General features: G+C 40.4%; 1 protein-coding gene and 1 pseudogene across 2 annotated transcripts in view; both read left to right on the forward strand.

The window, feature by feature from the left end:
• ST6GALNAC3 (ST6 N-acetylgalactosaminide alpha-2,6-sialyltransferase 3) overlaps positions 1-14,997 on the forward strand; it is a 527,343-nt gene that overhangs the window by 422,546 nt on the left and 89,800 nt on the right. The gene's annotated exons all lie outside the window — the stretch shown is intronic.
• LOC131808907 (small nuclear ribonucleoprotein G-like) lies at positions 12,054-12,791 on the forward strand (annotated as a pseudogene).

The raw sequence follows: 14,997 nt of genomic DNA on the forward strand, positions 1-14,997 counted from the left end.
TAAGAATTTGTTCAATCAATTTGAACCCAGGTATTCCTGATCCTAGAATGTAAGCTCAAATTATAATCCTCTACTCCCTTCCCTTTAATCCTTGGTACCTTGAGGAAGGAGGATGAGCTAATGCCAGAAATAATATGATTCTCTGCTAACTAGAAATATATTCTATACGGGAACCTGGATTGGGTGGGTCTGATCTTTATGCCATTGTATTAATTGTGATGACATATCACTAATTTTGGAAATGTTTTTTGGTGGCTCCAAAGCATCCTAGGATGGTGTTTTTAGCCTTATTACCTTGTTCATTTACCCTTCTCTCTCTGCTATTATGAAATGGCAGCACTGATCAGCATCCAAGCCTGAGGAGAAGCAGATGCAGTCCCAGGGTATGAGTGAAATGTTCAGACGATTGGTGGAATTAGCTCAGCATCACATCCAAACCTAGAGCCAACTGTTAGCCGAATGACAAGAGAACATGAAGGAATCTAGGCTGAATGTGGCCCAAGTCACACTGGATGTTAACTTTAGGCAGATCGTTTTTGAGAAAAGCAGAAATTAGAATGGGCAACAGAACTTGGAATGTAAGTACAAAAAGATCATGAAAATGTACAGTTAGATGCATGTCTTAATCAGAGGAAATGACCACAGATGAGGTCAAGTGATTGGTGTATAAGCGTTTGAGGTTGAAGATGGCAGGTTGATTGCTATTTTCTTACATGTTAACCAGTTGGAATTGAGTAATTATTATTATATGGATTTTTGTGTGTTTTAAGTTTGTGTCAAGGGCAAACCTCTCCAGAGTCAGAGGATATTCCTTTCACATTCACTGCCTAATAGTTTCCTTCATTCTTGGCTACATGTGTTTCCTTGCTTGGTTTATCCAATTCTGTTCTTCCTTCCCTGGTCCACCGAAGTACTTACATATGGGAAGGAAGGGGGATCAGGGGCAGGTGCAGACACCTTCCCTGTCTCACATGGATCTTGTAGGGATTAATGAACTAACATATTCTAAAGTGATTTTAAAAGGTGAAGTGCTATATAAGTGTCAAGCATGATTAACTAGCAGCCAAGTTATTAGGCACCTGAATATTATGCATCTTTTCTGAATTTTAGGAAAATGGATGTGCATATTCATTTTCAAAAGCACTATTATTTAAATGATATTCAGGCATTCAAAGAAAGTCTAGCCCAGTTCTAATTATCTCTACTTTGCTCATACCAGTCATGTAGACCTTAAGAGTGGCGTACTTATGCAACTGTGAGTAAGACAGATCCAATCACCAATCTTGCGGCATTTGCAGTGCACTGGGGGAAGAACACACAGCATAATACAAAATATTAGTTGCCTTTCAGCCTTCACCTCATCCTTCTAGCACAGGAGCTGTTGATGCCTGATGGTTGGGAATGTGAACTTTGGCCCAGACTCTATTCCCAGTGCAAACCCTCACTCTACAGCTAGCTAAGTGACTTGAGGAAGTTGTGTTACCTCCCTTTGCATTAGTTTGTTGATGTAAAAACTGGGAATGATAATAATTCCAGTTTTATCCTTCATACAGATAGGATGCTCAGAAAAGCAGTTCCAAACATGTGGCAATTGCTTGTCATTAATTATAACTTGTCATTAACAGTAACCAAAGCATGTTGTGCCCGTGGATAGAGAAATAATAAATAGAGAAATAGAGATGGTGGTGATTTTGCTAGCACTCCTGTGACATTTGGCAGTTTACAGAGCCATTGACTTACGATATTAACCTGTGTTTTTGCAGCAGTAGCTGTTTGCCTAGATACCCCACAACTTGGTGAGTTAGCTTAGCGGAGTGATAGCTTTTATTTTTGTCTCATTTGCTCAGCAGGGGTGGAGCCCCCTCCTGGTAATTCCCTCCAGCCACTACCTTTTACCCTAGGTACAAAATGGACACAGCCCCATGCCTGGTCAGTCACAGACTTCTCGTCCTGTGGTAAGCATGTGAGCCAGCACAGCCCATCGGAGACTTCTCCTGGCTTACTAAAGAAGGATTTGATTTGAACTTGGAAGAAAAAACAGCTTTGCCTCTGGGTCTGTGATTGTAGAAGAATGTAAAATTAGAGTTAAGAGTGGCTGGGTTCATTCAAGTGAAGAAGAGATGGCTGCAGTAGGAGAGAATGAAGCCAGAACAGAACAGGGCTGAGCTGTGAGATGGAGGAGGAGGGAGTTCTGGTGGTTTTGAGTCTTGATTGTAGCACTCAAAGCCCAGGTCCCAATCCTTTGATTTGGTCAGAGAGCCTAATATCCCTCCTGGCCATAAGAGCTAATGAACTTATTCTTTGTGTTCTCTTAAAATAGTTTGAATTGGTTTGTCTTTTGTAACTTAAAGAATCCTTACATAACAAGCAGGATAGTGCACCCATTTTATGGATAAGGGAATCGAGGCTCAGAGAGGATAAGTGATCTGCTCATGAAAACCACAATACTAGTGTTTTTCAGAGCCAGAACTTCAAGTTTCAGGGCATCATCAGGTCGTGGCTCTCCACAGAGCTAAATCATTCACTGGTTCATCAAATATTTGTTCAGTCATGGAACAACAGTCTAAGGCAAGCTGTTTAGGGAGACGAAGCGAGTGATCTGCAGGTACCCCTGGCTCTCTTCGGTGCTCCTGTCCACTCTCAGCTACTGCTGGCCCAGCAAGGGGTGAGAAATCGCCGAGCCAGTCTCCCTGTGTTTTCCACGTTGCTCCTCCGGTGAAACACAAGTCATGCTGTACGTGTCAAACACTTGGGCCTCTCAGAAAATCAATTACCGATCTTGCCCCTTCCTTTAGAAGCAAGCTTTTGTTTTTATTAGCATGTGTAAATATGGAATAACTTCTGAATGCAAATATGGATGCCATTTTATTTTTCTGACATGTTTGGAAGCAGCCCTGGGCAGGGTGGCAGTGAATCAGTAAACATCATGGGTACACGACGCTGGGAATTCATCAACTGTGCACACGCCTAATAGGCTTCCGCCATATGTTCCATAATAGCATGTTTGCTGACATGGGACTGGGCTGCCCGATAGTATGACAAAGCTGCCATATCAGTTTCCTGATGTATAGCAACAGGCTCTGCTAGCCAGATGTAGAAACCCAGCAAGGTCATTGTAGGAGTAATTTCCATTTTGTGTGCTTCTTTTCCCCCTCATTGACTGTAAGAGAATGTGATGTGCCTCATTACAGTGTGATTCCAGGTGCATAACACAATAATGACCTTTATGCGAAAGACTGAAGTTCACGTAATTGATAAGATAGACTCCCATTTTGTGATGTTGGAAACCATTAGCTGGAGGCAGAAACCGTGTTAACTTCTTGACATAGGAGGTCACAGGGTCAAGGTCAAGGCCCAGGCTGCAGCCATTTCTGGGCTTAGAAGAAAGAGGGAAACAGTGCTGCCTGGCAGCCTGAGCACTTGCAGATTTCCTGTGAGAGCTGGGAGAGGTCCTGGCGCCTGTGGAAAGTTAAGGGAAGGCCTGGGGATCCAGATGGGAAGTGAAGGAGTTGCAGAGGTCTGCAAGGAGATGGGCCTGAGTGCTGGGCTTCTCCACGTAGGACTGCCATCCTAACCATTGCCTCCCTTTCTCTTTTCAGGTCCTTACTGATTTCCTCTGCTTTGCATCAGACCCAAAATTATACTGTCTTTCCAGAGGCATTCCTTCTTTTTCTCTCCTAGATCTTAGATTGTTGGTGCTCACGTGGGAAATCAGAGATTGGTTGTGGTGTCTTTACAATGACCTGGGAAAATTGAGGATTCCATTTTCACCCACCCAGGGAATAGGTTTCCTGGCAAAGCCGTGTGTGGCTTCTGTCCTTTAGTAAAAACAGCCAAACAAATCACGTCCTTCTCTTAAAACACAATTATGGCCAGTGCGTTGACCGGCCTTTTATTAAACACCCATTTACAGATGGCATTTGAATACCTGAAGCCATGCCAGACCTCAGGACCCTTTCTAATGGTGCGGCAGCGTACTTGGGAGTCACTCATAACCAGCTCTTGTTATTCTTGCTCGTTTTTCTGGTTTTGCTCTGAGGACACGGTGTCTTGTATCTCCTACAAACTACAGGAACCCAAACCTAACGTAAAAAATAGGCAATGAACACGGAAAGTAAAAAGTCACACATTATCTGAAATCTAGAGCTTGTAATTAAAGAAAGAAGCAAAAAAAAAAAACCAGAATGAGAATGTATTCGGTCAGACAGAAAGAGAAGTGGGGATTTGAGGATGTTAAACAAAAGAAACAGAATACCTAAAATGATGAATAAAGTGGCTTGTTTGTTTGTTTACATCCCTGGAGTTCTAAGCATCTTGGCCTGACCACGGGTTAACAGTTTTTTTAGGAAGGGCCTGTTGTGTGTGTTTATTGACATTTGATTTCCAGAGCTTCTAGCTCAATCAGGGACAAAGGCTTTATGTTTCACTAATACTCATAGATGAATAATGCCTTTTTAAAATACTGCCAACTCTGCTGTCATTTCAGGACCCCCCGGGACTCTCCTTATTAGGATGGCAGGCGAGCGAAGAAATGAGTTGGGCCGGGAGGTGGCAGGGGTTAATTTCATATTTGTCACGAGATCTTGCATGATTTCCCTAAAAGATATTTAATTTCCACTGGGCATAATAACTTGCAGCTGCCGGAATGTGCTGTATACTAGTGGCGAGTTCTTGTCTTTGGAGATTTATGCAAGTTGTTATTTAAAAATAGAGATCCGGGAGTTACAGCTGGCTAATTCGTCTACCACTAAGGAAAGCTCAGCAAGTGACCCACTTAACTGTTTCCAGGAACCACAGCCACGCTGAAGCGAACTTTCAATAAAGTCCTACCCAAAGAACCAAACAAATACATCCCTGTGACATTTCGCGATCTCCTCAAAGTGTGGCCGTCACTTCTTCATGACCCTTCCTTTACCACAAACACCACTCCCTCAGTCCCTCATCCCTACATAGTTTGAATTCCTAGGTGGACGACCTGTGTCCTCCATCCCAAGGACGGATGTTAGACGCTGCCGGGCTCTCCTTCCTCTGTCTCTTCTCTCTCTGTATCACTCACCTGCTCGGCCAACGCTTTCAGGGCATGGTCCTGCCATATCAGCTCCTAGACTCAAGTGATTTCCCACTGGAGCACCAACAATCTAATCTGCCTGACTTTAGAGGGCTCCTATAAGACACCCAAGCCATATATAATCACCCATAGTTCTTCTGGTTTCTCCACATGCACCTTCCTCTCCCGGCATAATGGTCTCTCCCCTCTCATACTGTCCCTTTGCCCAAATCGCCTTTCCATTCTTCTCTCAGCACGAAGATTGTCAATAGGTCCTACATTGGTCCACAGTGCTTACCGCAGGCCATGGCGAGTTTTCTCCTTGGACATGACAAAAAAGAGTTGACATAAACAGGTCATGACACATTTTTATTGTGGGTCTATGAGGGCCCTGATCTTATTTTTAAATCAACCAATTAATTAATGTATTATATTTATTCCTCTGCCCTTCCCCCTCTGTCTGGGCAGGCATTCTATTATATTTTATGTACATTTTTTGATGGCATACATCTTTGGCAAATAATTACCATTGTTATGTGTGCTTGTACTTGGATTTACACAGATGATGTATATTACATCTCATCTGTTCCTTCCTTTACTCACTGTCTTTTAGAGTCTGTGCATGTCTTTCAGTTTGGCTACTGCGTACCCCATGGTAGGCAACCATCACCTTTACCTCTCCACTTTCTCCAAGATGTACATGGCACAGGTTCCTCCCACCCTCTGGATCTTCCCTTCTCTGAAATCCTTTGGTATTCATTTGCCCTATAGCTTAATTATATGCTAATGTTTGTTGTTTTAATTTTCCTGTGAGTTTTTTGTTTTCTCTTTGTCTTTTGTGTAACTCCTTGGAGATCGGAGACCATGTCTTGTACTCTTCTCTCCCCTACTCTACCCATCCCCATCTCTGCAGACCTTGTTTGGAGCTTGGTGCATAATTGGCACTCAGTAAATCCTTGTTTATTCAGTGAATTCAATAGCATGACTCCATGAGGGTGTTTTTTCTTCCTATTTATACCCCCAGTATCTAAAATGGTGCCTGGCTGGTTGCAGATGATCAGGGGATTTGTTTGAAGCAAATGGGTAGCTTATCGTTCGCATGAGAAAAGGAATTTGGAATAGTAGGATATACAGAGGTCAGGATACTACATCTAGTTTCTAATCAGCCGCTGAATAGGTATGCAGCACCTGGCATGTCAGAGAGCTTCTGTAGGTCCTGGTTAAACTGAATGATTTCACAGATCCTTGTTCACTCTAACTTGCTAGGCTTCTGTGACTTCCCTAACAATTTTTCACCATGAAGCAAGAGAGTCTTCAATATGAAATCACCTGCATGGAATGAATACAAAACAGTCATACTCAAGGCACTAGAGCATGGGGGAGGGGAAGAGATGAGAGCATATCCTATGGGTTCTGATCTTAGGCTCCCAGAATGATTAGGAGGACAAAAATCTTGCCACCTGTAACATGCTTAGAAGAGTGTCTGACATAAAATCAATGCTATGTAAATCTTTACTATTATTTTTATAAATTTATAAAAATCTACTAGCCTGGACAACAGTCTCTTGTATCGCATTTGGAAGTCTGGTCTTCATGTTTGTGCAGACAAAGCCAAGAAATTCTAGTGTCCTTGCTGAAATTAATAGTTCTATTTTATAGAACAATAATCACCAGACAGCACCCTGATTTCTTTTAGACCCAAACTGTTGTCTTTTTGGTAATGGACAAGTTCTAATTTTTATAGCTTTTGTAAGATGAAGCAAAGGAATAATATCTTTCAAGATCGTGTAGCAGCCAATAAAGATGCTAGAACAAGAATCCTGAGTTTTGTGTTAACTATCAAAAAAAGCAACTGTTTTTCTGTAAAGCAATTTGTACAGTCTATAGTTTGACTTAGAAATGAAAACAGAACAGGAATGTGTTAATATCTTTGCTAATGATATTTTTTCCCTTTAGCAGGGAAGAAGTAACTAAATAATCTAATTTGCTTTTTCTTATCTTTAGGGAAGTGAATTCAAATATTGGACAAACCATTATTAAAATTCTAACAGCATTTAATGCATGAGCTTGTTTTTTGCCATAAGGTTCCTTTTTCTCTAGGTCAAGAGGTAAAGCTATTTGTCTAAAAGAAAAAACATTAAGTGCATTGGTGATGGGTTACAGGTTTTATAACAACTGTATTTGCTTCATGAACAAAAATAGCATTTAATAACTATTTTATTCTATTCAACTGGGCAATAGAAGTCTTAATCAAACCATTTCACTTTAATACTTTTACATTTAAAAAATCCAATTTGTGAATTAGTCTGTTATCTAAAAGTTAAGAAAAAAATCAGGTAAAAATACAAAATGGGAACTGGGAACTCCAGATGAACTGGCAATTTCTGGACCAAGGAAAGATTAAAAATTCTACTCAAAAAGTTGGAGAAATAGATATGTAAAATGTTCCATTAACAACAACAGCACAGGAAAATAACTATGTATCATTGGTTTTAGAGCTCAGAAACAGGAGTAAACTACGACTTACATGTTGAATGGGGAATTTTAAAACACATCTTGTGTTTTTGCTTTCGTTTCTGGGTTTTGGTGGTGGTGGTGGTGGTTTGGGTTATTTTTGGACTCATTAACTTAATTCAGGAGAGTACTATAGATTTATATTAAAATAAAGATGAGCTGTTTTCTTTCTGTGTTGTGTTTCTCTGGTAGTCTCAGCTAAAGCTGCCAATTATTTCCATATGGTATAAACTGAAATAAAATACACATTTTTAATAGCCAGGAAGGATTGGCATGAAAATTAAATGAGCTGTATGGGAAAGACAATCTAAAAAATCTGAAGTCCTAGACACATATTTGTTTCTGTTATTATTGTACTTAGTAAAAATCAGAGCAGTGTCTACCATGTTTCAGGACCTGCTTCGGGCACTGAGGAGTCAGAGAAATAATTACACTCATCTTTACTTTCAAGGATTTATCATTATATAGGCAAACAGAGAACGTCATGGTAAATGCAGTGGTAAATGCAGTGATAGAGATATGTAAGGTGCTTAGGAGAATAGAATGGGATTCCTAAGTTTTTAGAGTCAGGGATGTCACAGAAAGTTAGGAAGAGGAGAAGAAGGGAGTCCCAGGAAGAGGAGATGGCGTTAGTGTAGCCTTGAGGTGAAAAATAGCACAGTGTATTCTGAGTTAGTAAAAGGATCAGTATGACTAGAGCTTAAAATACCGAGCAGAGAATAGCAAAAGATGAGCCTCAAGAGAGCAGAGTATGGAAGGCCTGTATATTTTGTGAAAAGTTCAGGTTTTATCCTGTTGGTGATAGAAACCCAGTGAGGCCAAGGCATAACATAGGCACTTGGAGAATACGGAAGGTGCATTCGAGCGCCTGAGGACGATATTGCTGTAGTCCAGGTGACAGACGGTGAGAGCAGAAACTTAAGCAGGGAGAACTGGATAGAACAGAGAGGGCAAATCTGAAAAAGAGAAAAGAATAACAATGTATGGTGATAAATTTTGTGAGCATTGATGAGGATGGCCCTCAAGCTTATAGTTTGACTGATTAGGTGATTTGTAATATAGTTTATATCCAAAATACTGAAGGAGAAACAGGAAGAGGGGATGATATAGATGTTCATTTTTAGGCCATGTTTATCTCAAGATTTCTATAAGACATTCGATTGAAGGTGTTCTGGAGGCAATTGGATATATGACCTTGAATTGTGAACAATGTATCTGGGTGGGAAATTCAGATTTGTAAGTCAGCAGCATAAAAGTAGTAGTTAAAACTCTCAGAGGAAAGAGGTGAGGGCAGATGCCTAAGAATGCCAAATTTCAGAAGTTGGGCCAATGAGAAAGCCAAGAAAGACACTGGGAGGGGACAGTGAAATGGGATATGAAGGAACCCAGTAGTGTGTCATGTCGCAGAGATCAGAAGAGTAGAGGTTCAGGAAAGTGCTAACATCCCAAGTGAAACCAAAGCAATGACATCCAGTATAAGGACTTATATCCTATAAATTTAGAAAGCCGTGACTTTAGGGGACTTTTTTAGAGCAGTCTTTGCAGAGAACTTTAGATGGGAGGAAATAGAGGGATAAGATGGCAGCTAGAGGAAATGTATTATCAGGAGTGGGTTATTTTAAGAGTAGAGTAGTTGAAGTAAGGTTAGAGGCTGAAGAGAATGAACCAATAGTGGGAAAAGGTAGGACTCTAATAAAACAAACACACAAAAATTCATGTAGTACATTCCCGAAGGAAGTGGGAGAGGTGGCAGAAGCCGAGGGGAAGATCCCTAGGAAAGGTTGACATAAACTCTTAAGCCTCTGAGACCAGTAGGACAGCTGGGAGGAAGAGAGAGGGCGACTGGGGGGAGAAGGAGAGGTAGGTCATGTTTCATGGCTTTAGGACAAATGTCAAAGTATTTACTTATTTTCCTAAGGACCACATACAATGACGTAGCAGATGAAATCTTCAAAAGTCCCTCATTATCCTTTTCAGGGTTACTCTCCACCAGCCATTAAAATATTCCCTCCCTACCCTCGGTTCTCATGCTGCTCCTTTCTTAACTCCATGCATGTGGGCTTTTCTCCAGCAGTGCTGGATTCCCCAACACTTGGGATATTCCCTGAGAATATCCACTCATTGTCCTCATTCAAGTAAATTATAAAAGACTGCATTCCAAGATATAAATAACTGATATCCAGCTAGAAGGCCCACTATTCCAGGAGCACTTGCCCTTTAGATGGATATCTGGTTCTCGGGGGCCTTACCTTCTTAGTCCTCACCCCTCTGTTCAACCTTTCTTCCCACACTGCTTCCAATGCACACTCTGCTCTAGTCACACTCTAGTCTTCGCTGTTTCAAAAAGTGAAGCCCCTGCTCTGGAAATTAGAATTGGAATAACATTTAAACAGGGAAGATTTTCTGAGTTATCCCCATTGTCATGCCTGACAGAGGAACTCCAGAGGCAGCTCTGTACAAAAGGGTGCTTTGGTTTCTGACACAGCATATTCCAATATATATAAAGCTTCTGCCCAGTAGAAGATTGAAGCTACAGATTAGGAATACTGTTTACCCCTTCTGTACTAATAGAGGTTTAGGAAAATTTAAATCAACATTGCTTTTTTAAAATGAGGCTTTAATGCTATTCACTGGTTAGTGTTACTAGTTACTAGTTACTATTCACTGTTTAGGTCACAGAAGCAAAGACAAAGCTCTTTCCTCTTAAAAAATAAAAATATAAATAGTAATTTTCATTATGTCCAAACAATCTTCAAATGAATAAAAGGGGAAAAAATACCTATAGGAGTTTCTTGGGTTCAGCATCATACCTAGATGCCTGGCTCTGCCCAGGTACTAGGTCTGCCCAGGCAAGTAGTAAAATACCCCAGAGTCTCTGGTCTCTGCTGAGTCTGGATCTAGAATGGACAACTTCATGATTAGGGCATTCTGGTTTTAGAGTCAAACTGATTTGCTTCCTGTTTACCACTTACAAATCATGAGACATATCTCAGGGTTGTCGTGAGGATTAAGTGTGATCATGAATTTAAAGGGCTTAGCTTTCTTGTTAGTACATAGTAAGTTCTCAATAAATGGAGGCTTCTATTGAATTATTACTATTAATAATTCATGCCCTGATTTAAGAAACTGCTTAACTGGCCTTGGGCAGAGGCTGGGATTGCTTTCTCATCCAGCTTCAGCTAGATGGCTATGAAATGATGAGTTTCCTTTTCAGATACATGCACATCCTTGCCTCTCTCTCACCACTGATGCCTACTGTCTGTCATCAGTTAATGATTGGCCACTTAAGATAATCGTTTCCCTCAGAATCAAATGTGCTTACATTCGGTGGCACCCACTGTAGTGCACTTAATTTAGTCCAATAATATGCATCTCGTAGATAGGCCCTGTATAAGTGAGAGCCATAATGATAAGCTATGTCCTATTTGTTCATTTTGAAGAGACTCATTAGGGACAGTGGTCCTCAGTATTAATGAAATGATACTGTCTAATTATAGAATTCCAGTTGCACGTACAAGTGCTAGAATTAGAGCATTTGCCACCTAACAGGTAATGTCATTGTCTACAGCTTGCTGTTGTCCCCTTTTTGGATGCTTCCATCTTGGTCCAGATCTCATCCTATCCTTGGGCCTCTTTTGGAATTCCTCCACCTTCTGAATCCTGGTAAAAGCCTAAGCTATAAACAGCTTGCTTTTGGGTGGAACAACTCATGCCTGAAAAGTTGATAATGATTTCAGAATTTCTTTTAATTGAGTTTTTAATTACAACACAGCAAATATCCCATTCATATGTAATTTTGACAAAGATGACAAGCAATTTCATATTCTTTGGAGATCATTTGACAAGTGTGGGAGCCTATAGTTAAATACCAGCTGCCTTGTTTTTGGACAGGAATACCTGACAACCACTTACTCAGGGAAGATCGGGAACTAGAGCATCTGGATCTCAATAAATTATTTGACAGAACAAGTGCTATAACACAAGCTGCTACTGGGAATGTATATCTGATTGGCTGGCTTAGAATCTCACTTTTCTAATTTATAATCCACATATTATGAATTGGGATACTGTATAGCCAATGGGTATATGGGCAGGTTTTACCATAAATAATTTTTTTTAGATTATCAACACAACAGATAAAATATACAAATAAATTCTTCCAAAATGCAGAGCTTTAACTTGAGATGGGTACCATGATTCTTTTATTCTTTTTCTCCTTTGGCTTTTACTTAAGAGTTGTAAGAGCCCATGCTCAGAGTCACAGAGCTCCAGAAGTGCAATTAGACCAAAGAAACTGCTGCATCCCAAAGAGCGGAGAACCAGTCCAACAATTAGCTGGTCCCTACCAGCACCTCCCACAGGCTTTCAGAGGCCATTTGCACAGGCCATTATAATATCTGGAGGTCTCAGATGAGGCTATGGAGCAGTAATTCTAAGACTTTGGATTTCGGAGACCAGGAAAAAGAATTCTTACTTGGAGTTCTACTAAGGATAGTCACCTTTTTTATTTTGCCAAGTAATGATGTGCAAATTTTTTTTCCTTTACTCGTTTGTTAATTTGTGAATATTAAGTATATACTGTCTGCATCTACTAAAGTATGCCCTGGGAATGCAATGAGAAACAAAGCTAGATAGAATCCATGCCCTCGTGCCTTATCATTGTGGTGGGGGAGAGAGTTATTAATCAATTATACTAATAGTTATAAAATTCACATTGAGATAAGGACTATGAAGGTTTTGTGAGAGCACATAACACATTAATTTTATATGGACAGAGAAGTGCAGGGAACTCTTCTTTAAAATTGTGCTTGGGGTTTTGGAGACATCTTTGAGCTCACCGAGTAGACACCATGAGCAAAGCTTACCCTCCTGAGTTGAAAATATTTATTGACAAGGAATTATCACTGAAATTAAATGGTGGCGGATATGTCCAAGGAATATTGCCGGGGTTTGATACTCCTATGAGTCTTGGGATAGAGGAATGTGTGGAGATGGCAACTATGGGAACCAGAGCTCTGTGGGATGGTGATAATATGAGGAAATAGTGTCATCATATTAGAAGCCTTGGTATGAGAATAAATTATGAGTGTGTTCACTGGAAGAAATCAACTGCTTCTGAATATCCTCCCTCTATAGCATCTGCTTTACTACAATATAAAATTTGGGCCATGTGCATTTTCACATTGAACTTCTTTTGTTAAATAAATTTTTGTAATAGTAAAAAAAAAAATGAAATAAAATAAAATTGTGCTTGGATTCAGCCCATGGTAAGAATTTTTAACTTTATGCTAAGAGTTACCTGGATGTCACTGGACAAGAGAGAAGGAGGAGTGGCAAGAGTGAGATCACATGGAACAGAATGTCAGTGCTGTCAATATGATTAGTGTGACGGCCATGTGATGGTGAGTAGTTGGATTTGAAAAATATTTTGGAGCTAGAATTGCTGAGGCTCATTGATAAATGAGGGGATGAGGGAAGGAAGAGAGAGGTATTAAGGATGACTTCATATTCCTGCCTTGAGCAACTTGCCATTTCATATACCATTTACCAAGATAAAGGACCAAGAGAAGGACAGGCTGAAGCAGGAAGGGACAATCCAGGGTCCCTTTGGGGGTTTCTTAAATTTAAGGTGCCTGTGAGACATCCAGTGCAGGCAAATACATGAATCAGAAGTTTAGAGGAGTATTTTGCTACTAGATACACATTTAGAAGTTATCAGCATATTGATGATGTTATGTCATGGGGTAGATAAGATTTCACAGAAATAAGCATTCTGGAACTTAGAACATTTTTGAGGCTTGATACAGAAGGGGAAATCTTTGGAGCATTTTTCTATGAAAGTGATGACATTTTGAGACCCAAAATAGGAAGAACATAATATCCGTTGTTTAAATTAAAGACATTTCATCACATGAACTCCTCTCTCCATTAGCCTTACCATTCATATTTTGCTGCAGAATATTGAGAACTTTGTCAAGGAGTACCGGTTGCAAACCACTACCCTGGAGTCTGTGTCAGAGCTTTGGGCAGGAAGGACCTCCTTTTGGTAGCAGGAGTTCTTTTTTTTTTTTTTTTTTTAACCGAGAACAAAATTTTTATTTCTTTTTTTTTTTCTTTATTTTATTTTATTTTTTTATAAATTAATTTATTTATTTTCAGAAAAACAGTATTCATTATTTTTGCACCACACCCTTTTCTCCATGCGATCCGTGCCCTCCATAATACCCACCACCCGGTACCCCAACCTCCACCCCCCCGCCACTTCAAACCCCTCAGATTGTTTTTCGGAGTCCATAGTCTCTCATGGTTCACCTCCCCTTCCAATTTCTTCCAACTCCATTCTCCTTCCTAACACCCCCTGTCCTCCATGCTATTTGTTATGCTCCACAAATAAGTGAGACCATATGATAATTGACTCTCTCTGCTTGACTTATTTCACTCAGCATAATCTCTTCCAGTCCCGTCCATGTTGCTACAAAAGTTGGGTATTCGTCCTTTCTGATGGAGGCATAATACTTCATAGTGTATATGGACCACATCTTCCTTATCCATTCGTCCGTTGAAGGGCATCTTGGTTCTTTCCATAGTTTGGCGACTGTGGCCATTGCTACTATAAACATTGGGATACAGATGGCCCTTCTTTTCACAACATCTGTAGCAGGAGTTCTTATCCATCGCAGCTTCATTGACCTCTTGGACTCTTCACACTTAAGAACCCATCTGGGGTTTCTAAATTAAAGTAGCACAAAGAGTGAATAAGATCCTGTAGTAGGACATCAGTTCCCTCTTCTCCTGAAATGCAGTTCATTACCTCCTACACACTCGGTGACATTCCTAAGTCAGAGGGCTGCATTGGCAATTGGAGTGAGGTTATAGGAGTGCTCAGGGTCCGTCAGAAAGATATCTCCTGCTCCTGTCCATCAGAGCATTGGCCTCCATCACCGTTTTCTTTGCTAGTGGACCTAGTAAACGTTTCTGAATGATCTGATCACAATGTTCCAGACAGCCGTGGTCAATCAGATTGAATGTGGAAGTTACTGTGATACTACTACTAACAATAATAACCATTATATCTTCATACTCGCAACGGTTATTGAGAATAACATTGTTAACCCTTTGTGTCATGCACCCTGTCATGCCCATAGCTCATCCTATGTAAGCCCTAACTACAGTTTAGAAGGTTGGCTCCATTTTACAGATCAAGATACTAAGACTGGAACATTGACTTCCCAGGTGTCCATGTCATTATTGTTTTTATACTGCATTGTAATCATATGCTGTGCCATTATCCACTATGGTGGAAACTGGCTGGGACTCTATACTTCTCCTGTTTGAAACCTAGCACCTAATGGTGCTTGGCACATTTAAGGGGCTGGTTAAATATTGAAGATCGTATATACTCCTTAGTGACAGAAGCCTTTCAAAGGGCGGTGATT

Source organism: Mustela lutreola, chromosome 10 (genome assembly GCF_030435805.1).
Source record: "Mustela lutreola isolate mMusLut2 chromosome 10, mMusLut2.pri, whole genome shotgun sequence".
Classification (NCBI taxonomy): Eukaryota; Metazoa; Chordata; class Mammalia; order Carnivora; family Mustelidae; genus Mustela; species Mustela lutreola.